Source organism: Leptinotarsa decemlineata, unplaced genomic scaffold (genome assembly GCF_025532065.1).
Source record: "Leptinotarsa decemlineata unplaced genomic scaffold, Ldec_3_MD MMD2_P_RNA_scaffold_8, whole genome shotgun sequence".
Taxonomy (NCBI): domain Eukaryota; kingdom Metazoa; phylum Arthropoda; class Insecta; order Coleoptera; family Chrysomelidae; genus Leptinotarsa; species Leptinotarsa decemlineata.
Genome location: NW_027412535.1, coordinates 2,399,148 through 2,408,435, shown reverse-complemented (window position 1 = coordinate 2,408,435; position 9,288 = coordinate 2,399,148).

The following is a 9,288-nucleotide window of genomic DNA, read 5'->3' as shown; positions in this document are numbered from 1 at the left end:
CAACTTGAGATGAGTATCTCAAAACTGAAGGAAGTTGATGGAAATTTCTTAGTTTTGTGTTGCGTGAATTATGAGAGGAATTAAAGAATTCGTGTGAATTATGTGAGAAATGCATGATATATTATAAGTTTCTAAAATTTTCGAAATTAATTCGAGACGAGTAACAGAGAATTGAAAAAAATTTGGGAAATTTTGTTTTATCTGAATTTGTGTTATTGAGTGAATGATTTTGTAAATCTTGTGAGAAATGCAAAATTTAACTTTTGTTGAACGTTTCTACATTATTTGTAACAATTTGTGATGAGTTGATACTGAAAGTAAGTTGGTGGAAAGTCCTTAATTTTGGGTTTGAAGCGGGAATCATGGGAAGAATTAAGAAATTCGTGTGGAACATGTGAGGTATGTGTGATATATTTATGAGTTTCTACAATTTTCGAAATGAATTCTAGACGAGTAACAGAGAATTGAAAAAAAATTGAAAAATTTTATTTGAGTTTGTGTAGTTCGGTGAATGATTTTGTAAATCTCAAAACTGAAGGAAGTTGATGGATATATTTTAGTTTTGTGATGCATGATTGCATCACAAAACTAAAATAAAAATTTGGGAAATTCTGTTTTATTTGAGTTTGTGTTATTCGGTGAATGATTTTATTAATCTTGTGGGAAATGCACAATTTCACTCTTGTAGAACGTTTCTACATTATTTGTAACAATTTGAGATGAGTATCTTATAATTGAATTGAGTTGGTGGAAATTCCTGTTTTGTGTTGCGTGAATTATGAGAAAAATTGAAGAATTCGTGTGAAACATGTGAGGTATGCGTGATATATTTATGAGTTTCTACAATTTTCGAAATGAATTCGAGACGAGTAACAGAGAATTGAAAAAATTCGGTAAATTCTGTTTTATTTGAGTTTGTGTTATTCGGTGAATGATTTGGTTAATCTTGTGAGAAATGCACAATTTCACTCTCGTTGAACGTTTCTACTTTATTCGTGATAATTTGAGATGAGTATCTCAAAACTGAAGTAAGTTGGTGGAAATTCCTTAATTTTGGGTTTGAAGCAGGAATTATGGGAAGAATCAAGGAACTCGTGTGAAACATGTGGGGTATGCGTGATATATTTATGAGTTTCTACAATTGTTTAAATGAATTCGAGAGAGAATTGGGAAATTCTATTTTATTCGAGTTTGTGTTATTTGGTGAATGATTTTGTTAATCTTGTGAGAAATGCACAATTTCACTCTTGTTGAACGTTTCTACATTATTTGTAACAATCTGTGATGAGTATCTCAATACAGAAGGAAGTTAGTGGAAATTCCCTAATTTCACAACACAACAAAAAAATATTTTTTGAATGTTTCCTACACTAAATTAGTCAATTTCTACTAATTTTGGGGTGATAAAAACGAAAATAACAATGAAAAATTTTTATTAGCTCTGGTTTTTGAGATACACAGTACTTAATCTTAAAGAGTAGTTATACTATACGTGAAAAGTGAAAGTACATGAAACAATATTGTTATGTTTCTTTTAGAATATTTTAAGTACAAAATTAATAAAAAAACATCATTCTTAGTGTTTTGACAAATAAAAGAAGTTTGTACCACCAAATTTCAATTAAGTCCATCCGATTCATTGTAAGATCGCTGTCGTTTAGCTTGTCTTTTATAAAACACTTCTGGAGCATCCCTACACACAGACCAGCAGTAGTCTGCAAGCATTGCTTCATTCCAACGGTCCTGATATCTCTGTTCCATTAAGGCAATGTCTTGATGGAATCTTTCTCCATGTTCGTCACTCACAGCTCCACAGTTTTGTGGGAAGAAATTAAGATGAGAGTGAAGAAAATGAATTTTTAAGGACATGTTGCATCCAAGTTGGTGGTAAGCTTGAAGAAGCTCTTTAACCAATGCTGTGAAGTTATCATCTCTTTTGTTACCTAAAAACCCATGTACAACCCCCTTAAAGGCTTCCAGGCTCTTTTTTCATTTCCTGTTAAAATCATGTCAAAAGCAGGATCATTTACGATTTCACGGATTTGAGGCCCAATAAAGATGCCTTCCTTGACTTTAGCATCACTCAACCTGGGAAACTTTGCTCTCAAGTACTTAAAAGCTTGTCCTTCCTGGTCCCACAGACACAAAAAACAACAGTACTTGGTGAACCCTAATTGCATTCCTAGGAGTATAGCAATGACTTTCAGATCACCACAGATGTGCCACTTGTGTTGTTCATATTTGATTGATTGGAGAAGTGTTTTCATATTTATATACGTTTCCTTCATGTGAACTGCATGACCTATAGGAATAGAGGGTAGCTGATTTTCATTATGCCGAAGTACAGCTTTTAAGCTTAGTTTTGAAGAGTCTATAAACAGTCTCCATTCAGATGGAGTGTGATCCAAATTCAAGCAGTCCATCAAACCATTAACATCAGAACAAACTACGAGGTTTTCTTTTTTCTCAAAAAAAGGAAGCAAATCTTTTTGACGCTGTCTGTACTGAGATATTTTCACATCATATTTTAGAAGATTCCAATGTTGTGGTCTTGACCCTAACAGCTCAGCCTTTTCCTTAGACAAGCGAAGATCTCTTATAAGGTCACTCAACTCTGCTTGACTAATTCTGTGCGGATCACTAGACCTATCGCTTACCTCAAAATCAGGGTCATAGGATGTAGAAGGATGGGTTGCTCCTTCTAAACAGTCTTTATCACCTTCCTCTAAAATTTCATAGTTTTGGGGTGGAGAAGGGACTGGCAAATTGTCTGAGTGTGGTACAGGCCGAAGAGCAGATGGGAGATTAGGGTATTTAACCGTTCCTCTTTTCTTCATAGATAAACCTTGCTTAATGGGAGGAGTTAAGCAGAAATAACAGTCGTCTGTATGATTGGTAGGCTCACGCCAAACCATAGGTACTGCAAAAGCCATTGCCCGGTTTTTATTTTTCAGCCACTCTCGCAATATGACGGAACAAGAATTACAACATATATGAGGAGCCCATGATTTATCTTGGTCCCCAACTTTCACACCAAAATAATGTTCATAGGCTGTCTTAACGATAGGTGTCATTTTACGTTTCTGAGCCTTAAATGTTATTTCACCACATATATAGCAAAAGCTATCGACAGAATTCACACACTTTCGAGGCATTTCAGATCAGCACTTAAATTAATTTAAAAATCAACTTCACACGATAATTTCAATAGCAACCACGTGCGTACAATTGACAAACTCACATAGGTTATGTTTACTACTTAAGAACAGCTGATGAGAGGGGTGTTATGTAAACAAACATGTGTACCAACTGTTGGTGATGAAATATTTCATTTGTTGAAAACTCAATATACATATATATAATATAATGATACTATATCTTGAAAACAAGAGCTAATATATAATTTTTATGGTCACTTTCGGTTTTAACACGTGGAAATACATTAAAATCATCTAATTTCAACCCCGAAACAAAAACTTTGTTGTGTTGTGTTTTTGGTTTAAGGCGTGAATTATGAGAAATATTAAGGAATTCGTGTGAAACATGTGAGAAATGCGTGATATATTTATGAGTTTCTACAAGTTTTGAAATGAATTCGAGACGAGTAACTGAGAATTGAAAATAATTTGGGAAATTTTGAGCTCTGTTACGCCAGCAACGCAAAGGACGGAAATCGCATTCAGAAAATGCTAAAATTAGGTACTTTTCAGGTAACGAAGTCAAAAATTAGGTGCTCTTTAACTTACACCACAACTCAATAGGTACTCGAAGTTGCGTTGCTAGCATTATGTGATGCTAGCAACGCAATGAAAATAATAATAATAAAATAATTAATATTAAGGGAACACTATCAGGTGCTCATTAAGTGCTAAACGGTAAGGATCGTTAAATTTTCTAAATAATAAACAATAGCTTTCAATTTCGCTAAACAACAGATCTAAGAATCAGGTCTCTCGAAAACGAGGACGAATGCTCTATCAGGTATAAACTAAGCGTGGTAATGAAGTGCTCATTAGGTGCTTGCAATGAATTAAGATGAAAACGACCGGGAATGAGCGAAAAAAAAATTCGAGATACCTGATTTGAGAAAAAAAATTAATTAAAATGGAATAGTTTTGAGATACTCGTAAACTAATACATAGACAATCAAAGTAAAGTGCTAATTAAGTGCTCACTAGATATTCATAGTGAAACTAATTTCTTTAATCCCTATGGGGCTCGTGGACCTGAAAACCTCAATGACTGATGTACTGAGTTTTTATAGTACATTATTTAATGAATAAGGGCAAGAAATTAAAGTGCTAATTAGGTGCTCACTAGATAAATAATAGTAAACCTAGATTCCATAATGCCTATGGGTCGGTACCGGTACCGACTGGCCGGTCGGTGGCCGGGCGGCTAATTTTTGACTTCGGTACCTATCAAGCACCTAAAAAGTACCTAATTTTGGCATTTTCTAAATGCAATTTCCGTACTTTGCGCTCGCTAAAGAATGAAATATTTTGTTCGAAACACTCTATTGATTTCTGACCTGCAAATAGCTTGGCTCATATTTTGGGTTTTTCGTCTACCCTTCTCAAGCCCAACTTGCATTACGCATCCGATCTACCTGTCGATATCATTCAACATTACGTGTAGCCTTCTACAGCGACAGACCGTCTCATACGATATACGAATTTGCTGTTGATGTTGATCCTGGTTACGCAATCGATGAAATACCCAATCATCTCATTTTTCTATCCATTTCTCATACAAACGAAATAAACAACATTACATTACGAGTGCTCGACCATACTCATTGATTTTCGAAACGAAGAAATAATAATTCGCTTGGAATTGAAGCGAAAGTATGGTACTGGCTATCTATAAGAATTACTCATCACCAACCGGCACGTCAGTCTTCACCAAGACCTTCAAACATTGTCAACGACAACTGTCAACGGAGAATAAATTATTCCTGAGATCTCTGGGTTATTATGTTGTCCAATCAAGTGTTCAGTTTCCGAAAACCGCAAAACGATGAGTCCATACAAAAGGTAGAATGGGGGACCTACTACCCGTATGTCAAATCTTTTCGCAATAATGACGTCATTGAAATCAACATTAATCAATCCGATGCCTATGATGCTGTGTACGATAGCCTGCTATTCATCAGCGGAAAAGTTGAGAGAATTAAAGGAGATGGTCGGGTAATCTTTGTAAACAATGCTGGAGGTTTCATGTTTCAATCTGCTACCTACGAGCAGAATGGAAAAGAATTGGAAGCGGTTCGTGAAGTTGGAATTAGTGCTGTCAGAGGCTTCCTCGCCTACACTGATGAAGATATCAAGCACTTGCCCATCTCAGGATGGACATACCCCAACAGCTTCGGCATCATTCAATGTGTATTCTCAAAGTTCAACATACTTAAACTCATCAAGCATTTCCTGAATATTTTCAATAATTATCAGTGTGTTTCCTACGGTAAATACACCATTCGATTAGTACGAGCTGAAGATGATAGCAACTGTTTCAAAATAGATGAGGCTTCTGGTATGCCAAAAACGGAAGTTAAGCTAGAAATTGAAAATATCGAACTGAAAGTTAAACGAATCTTCCCTCATGATCAAATCAAATTGCAACTTTTGAAAGCTATCCAAACCGACACTCCTATTCTCATACCGTTCAGAAAATCGGAACTTGGGAATATGCTGCCTGCTCTCACACAAGGGGCAAAAAATGAAATATGTGCCGTCAAGACTTTCTCGTTTCTCGAAAGCTCTCGCTATGTGATTGTATGTTTCCAAAAATATCGTGATTACACTAAAGTCAACAATGATCCAACACAATTCAACCATATAAATATCACCAATATAACGTTGACTCTAAACGGTGAAAATTACCCCAAAGAAAATATGCATCTGAATTTTGAGAAAATGAATTGTTTGCAAGCATATTTCAACTACGCACAATTCGGTTTCAGCTACAAAATAACAAATCAACATCAATACCGCATCAATACCCTCTCATCAATACCGCAGACTTCACAAAAAAATCTCTCTTCGTCATCGATTGTTCCAGAAGGGACGAAAGCATCAAAAGTTTCAGTGTTGATGTCAAACTTGAAATCGAAGCATCTGAGGGATTTCCACAAAATACACGAGCCTATTGCATCATTGCACACAACACTGTCATCGAGCACCTCCCACTCAGCGAAATAATCAAGAAATGGAACTGAATATGTGATTTTGCTTCAGTATCAATCGCAAAGTCAACATGAGAATAGCTATTGTAGATATTCAAGGTTTCATCATCGAACAACAATTCCATCCTGAGGAAATAGCCATTAGGATTGGAAATCAGTGTGGTAACTTTTAATTGCTGCCAAACAAACCATTTTCCTGTTTGAGTAAAGAAGATCGTAAACGATATCGATATCGTTTAGATTTTGTGAATTTAGAGGAGTATGACAATACATCGTGGATGGTTCCCACATTCGGCAACAACAACGAAGGTGTCTCACTCTACATGCACCACATTGACAACCGAACCAAATATAATTGCAGTCTCCGAAATGCAGATATTCTATACAAATGGCTTTATAATATATTACCAAAATGAAAATGTATAATAAATATTTGAAATGTTTCGTTCCTTTCTTTTAGCAAATTTCACCACCTGATGATGATGATGATAAAAACAAAAACGTTGCACGAAATCCAATGCCTCCAATGCCGCGTGTTATCGTTCCCCCACTTCCCCCATTTACCACCTAACATTTGGCAACGTTGCACAACCGAGTCAAATGCAATTACAACATCCGAAATACAGATATATACTTCATATAAATTTATTAATTTATTAATTAAGAATTTTTATAACTATTGCAAAATGAAATATCTAAAAATTGTTAATAATTTTTTTTTTCAATTGATATTCAGCTATGTCTGTTTTCACATTAAACAATGGCAGTTATTACCATAGTATATGAATTTTTTACGTAATTTGTTGTGGAATTGGCCGCGGTAGTAGTGCGTCCGACTCACGATTGGAAGGTCGTGTGTTCGATTCCCGCCTCGACAAGATATTTTTCTCGAGAGAATTTATCTGGTTGAAGCTGGAATGATTCTGCAACCGTGTTAGGAATCACACGTTAAAAGGTAAGACCTCGTTAGTCCTTAGTTCGCACAAGTTTCTCAACTTCTGAGAGTTGTCGTTCGTATAGGGGCGGCAGCTGATTAACCGAAAAACAGATTTTAAAACAGATTTATATGATGGAATCGGCCGATACTTGATGATGAAAATCCATAACTGACGTATTCCAAAAACACTTTATTGTGAGATTTTCACTAAATTGTTTTACAAAAACGCAACACGTGTTTCGCCATACAATGGCTTCATCTGGCGTGTCTTTCAACTAATTCTACACATTCAATACTAAATATATATATATAGTTTATGGAGTACCTGAAATCAAAGTACCTGTAAACGAAGTACCTGAATTTTAAGTAGCTGATATTTTACCTGAGTTTCTAACGAATTAAATTACCTGCACTTATGTTCCATTTTCACATTTGAAAAAACATATTCAGTAACGGAGAGTTATTGAGTTCTAATTGATCATTCAGTAAATTACCTGAATTCCTGAATCTATTGATTTCTAAACATTCTAGAAAATTAAGTTTCATACTCTTTTCTTCTAAATGTAACACCTCGTACTCATGATTGAACTCATGTCCTTCTGCTAAAAGATGGTTTGCAAATGTGGAATTGGTCTTTCTATTTACAAAACTACTCCTATGTTCTTTAATTCGTTGGAAAAATGTTCTTCCTGTTTGGCCAATATACAGTTTTGGACAAGAGCCACAAGTCAGCTTATATGCTCCTGATCTATCCGACACCAAAGTTTTGTCCTTATTGTTTTTAATAAATTTACTTAGGTTATTATTCGTTCTATAAGCTACGTTTACGCCTTCTTTCTTCAAAAAACGGGCAATATTCCTGTTTGGTTCCCCCACATATGTCAATGTCTTATAACTAACGTTATCACATCTTGAATATGGGTAGACCAGATCCATGGCTTGCTTTTGTCGTTTTTTGGAAAGAATGGAGTTTACGATATCTACCTTATAACCGTTATTAATCGCGATTTGTTTGATCAAATTCAGCTCTTTCTGGAAATCCCTATCAGACATTGGAATATTCAATAATCTGTGAAGCATACTATTGAATGCAGCAACTTTATGCTGGTACGGGTGTGTGAAGGAATTATGTATGATAATGTCCGTGTACGATGGTTTGTGGAAAATTGCACCTGACTCGTATACCTGATACAGCTGAGGACGTGGCTGACAGAACCTTTGGCACGAATAGATTTATTGAAACTAGTACACTGTAGTTGCTCAATTTCAAATTGCAGCAAAACTTGTAGTTGCAAAAAAGCTGGGATGAAGTGTACTAGAGCATGTAAGGAATGTAGAGGGGAGAGCTGTTCAAATGCTACTGAACTTGTTGAATGAAAACGTCAATGAAGATATGAAGATGAAGAAGACGATGAAGATGAAGGTTTTGATTATATTTCGGAAATAGAGTTGGAAAAGCGAAATACAAAACGATTAGCTTATGAAAGATTCAAACGATCAATCTTTGGATTTGAGGATACTGATTCAGAAGAAAAAGAAGAAGATCAAATGGAAGAAGATCATGTTGTCGAAGAAACGGTAGAAGACTCTCCAACTTCCAACGTTAACGAGCCAAGTTGTTCTCGAATTTCTCCCTTTAAAAAGAGAAGAAAACGTCAAACATAAACGAAAACCGTAAAGAACAATTTCAATACTGTAAAAGATGAAAATAAATAAAAGAAATATAATCGAATTAATTTTATTATTATTCAAGAAACTTGTCATTATTATGAATATTTTATATGCTTTGACACAAAAATATTATTTTCTTATGAAAGAAAGTTCGAATAAAAATTTAAAAAATGAAGTAGAATCTCGACGAGAAGTCTATTAAACTGTCAAGTATATCACGGGAACAGTTTTAAATAAAATACACAAAAAAAATTGATTTATAACATTATAAAATAAAATGCATTTATGTTCAATGGAGCTCCAGTCAACTGAACACAAAAACAGTAAGTATATTGTTTAAACAATTAGCAATAAAAGTATGATTAATTAGTAATTTGTTAGGCAATAGTTATAAAAAAATATAATTAACAATATAACAAAATTTTGTGAACTTTTATCGCAGGATCGTATGGGGTATATATATCAAAAAGACTCCACGAAGTTTAAAATTTATAGG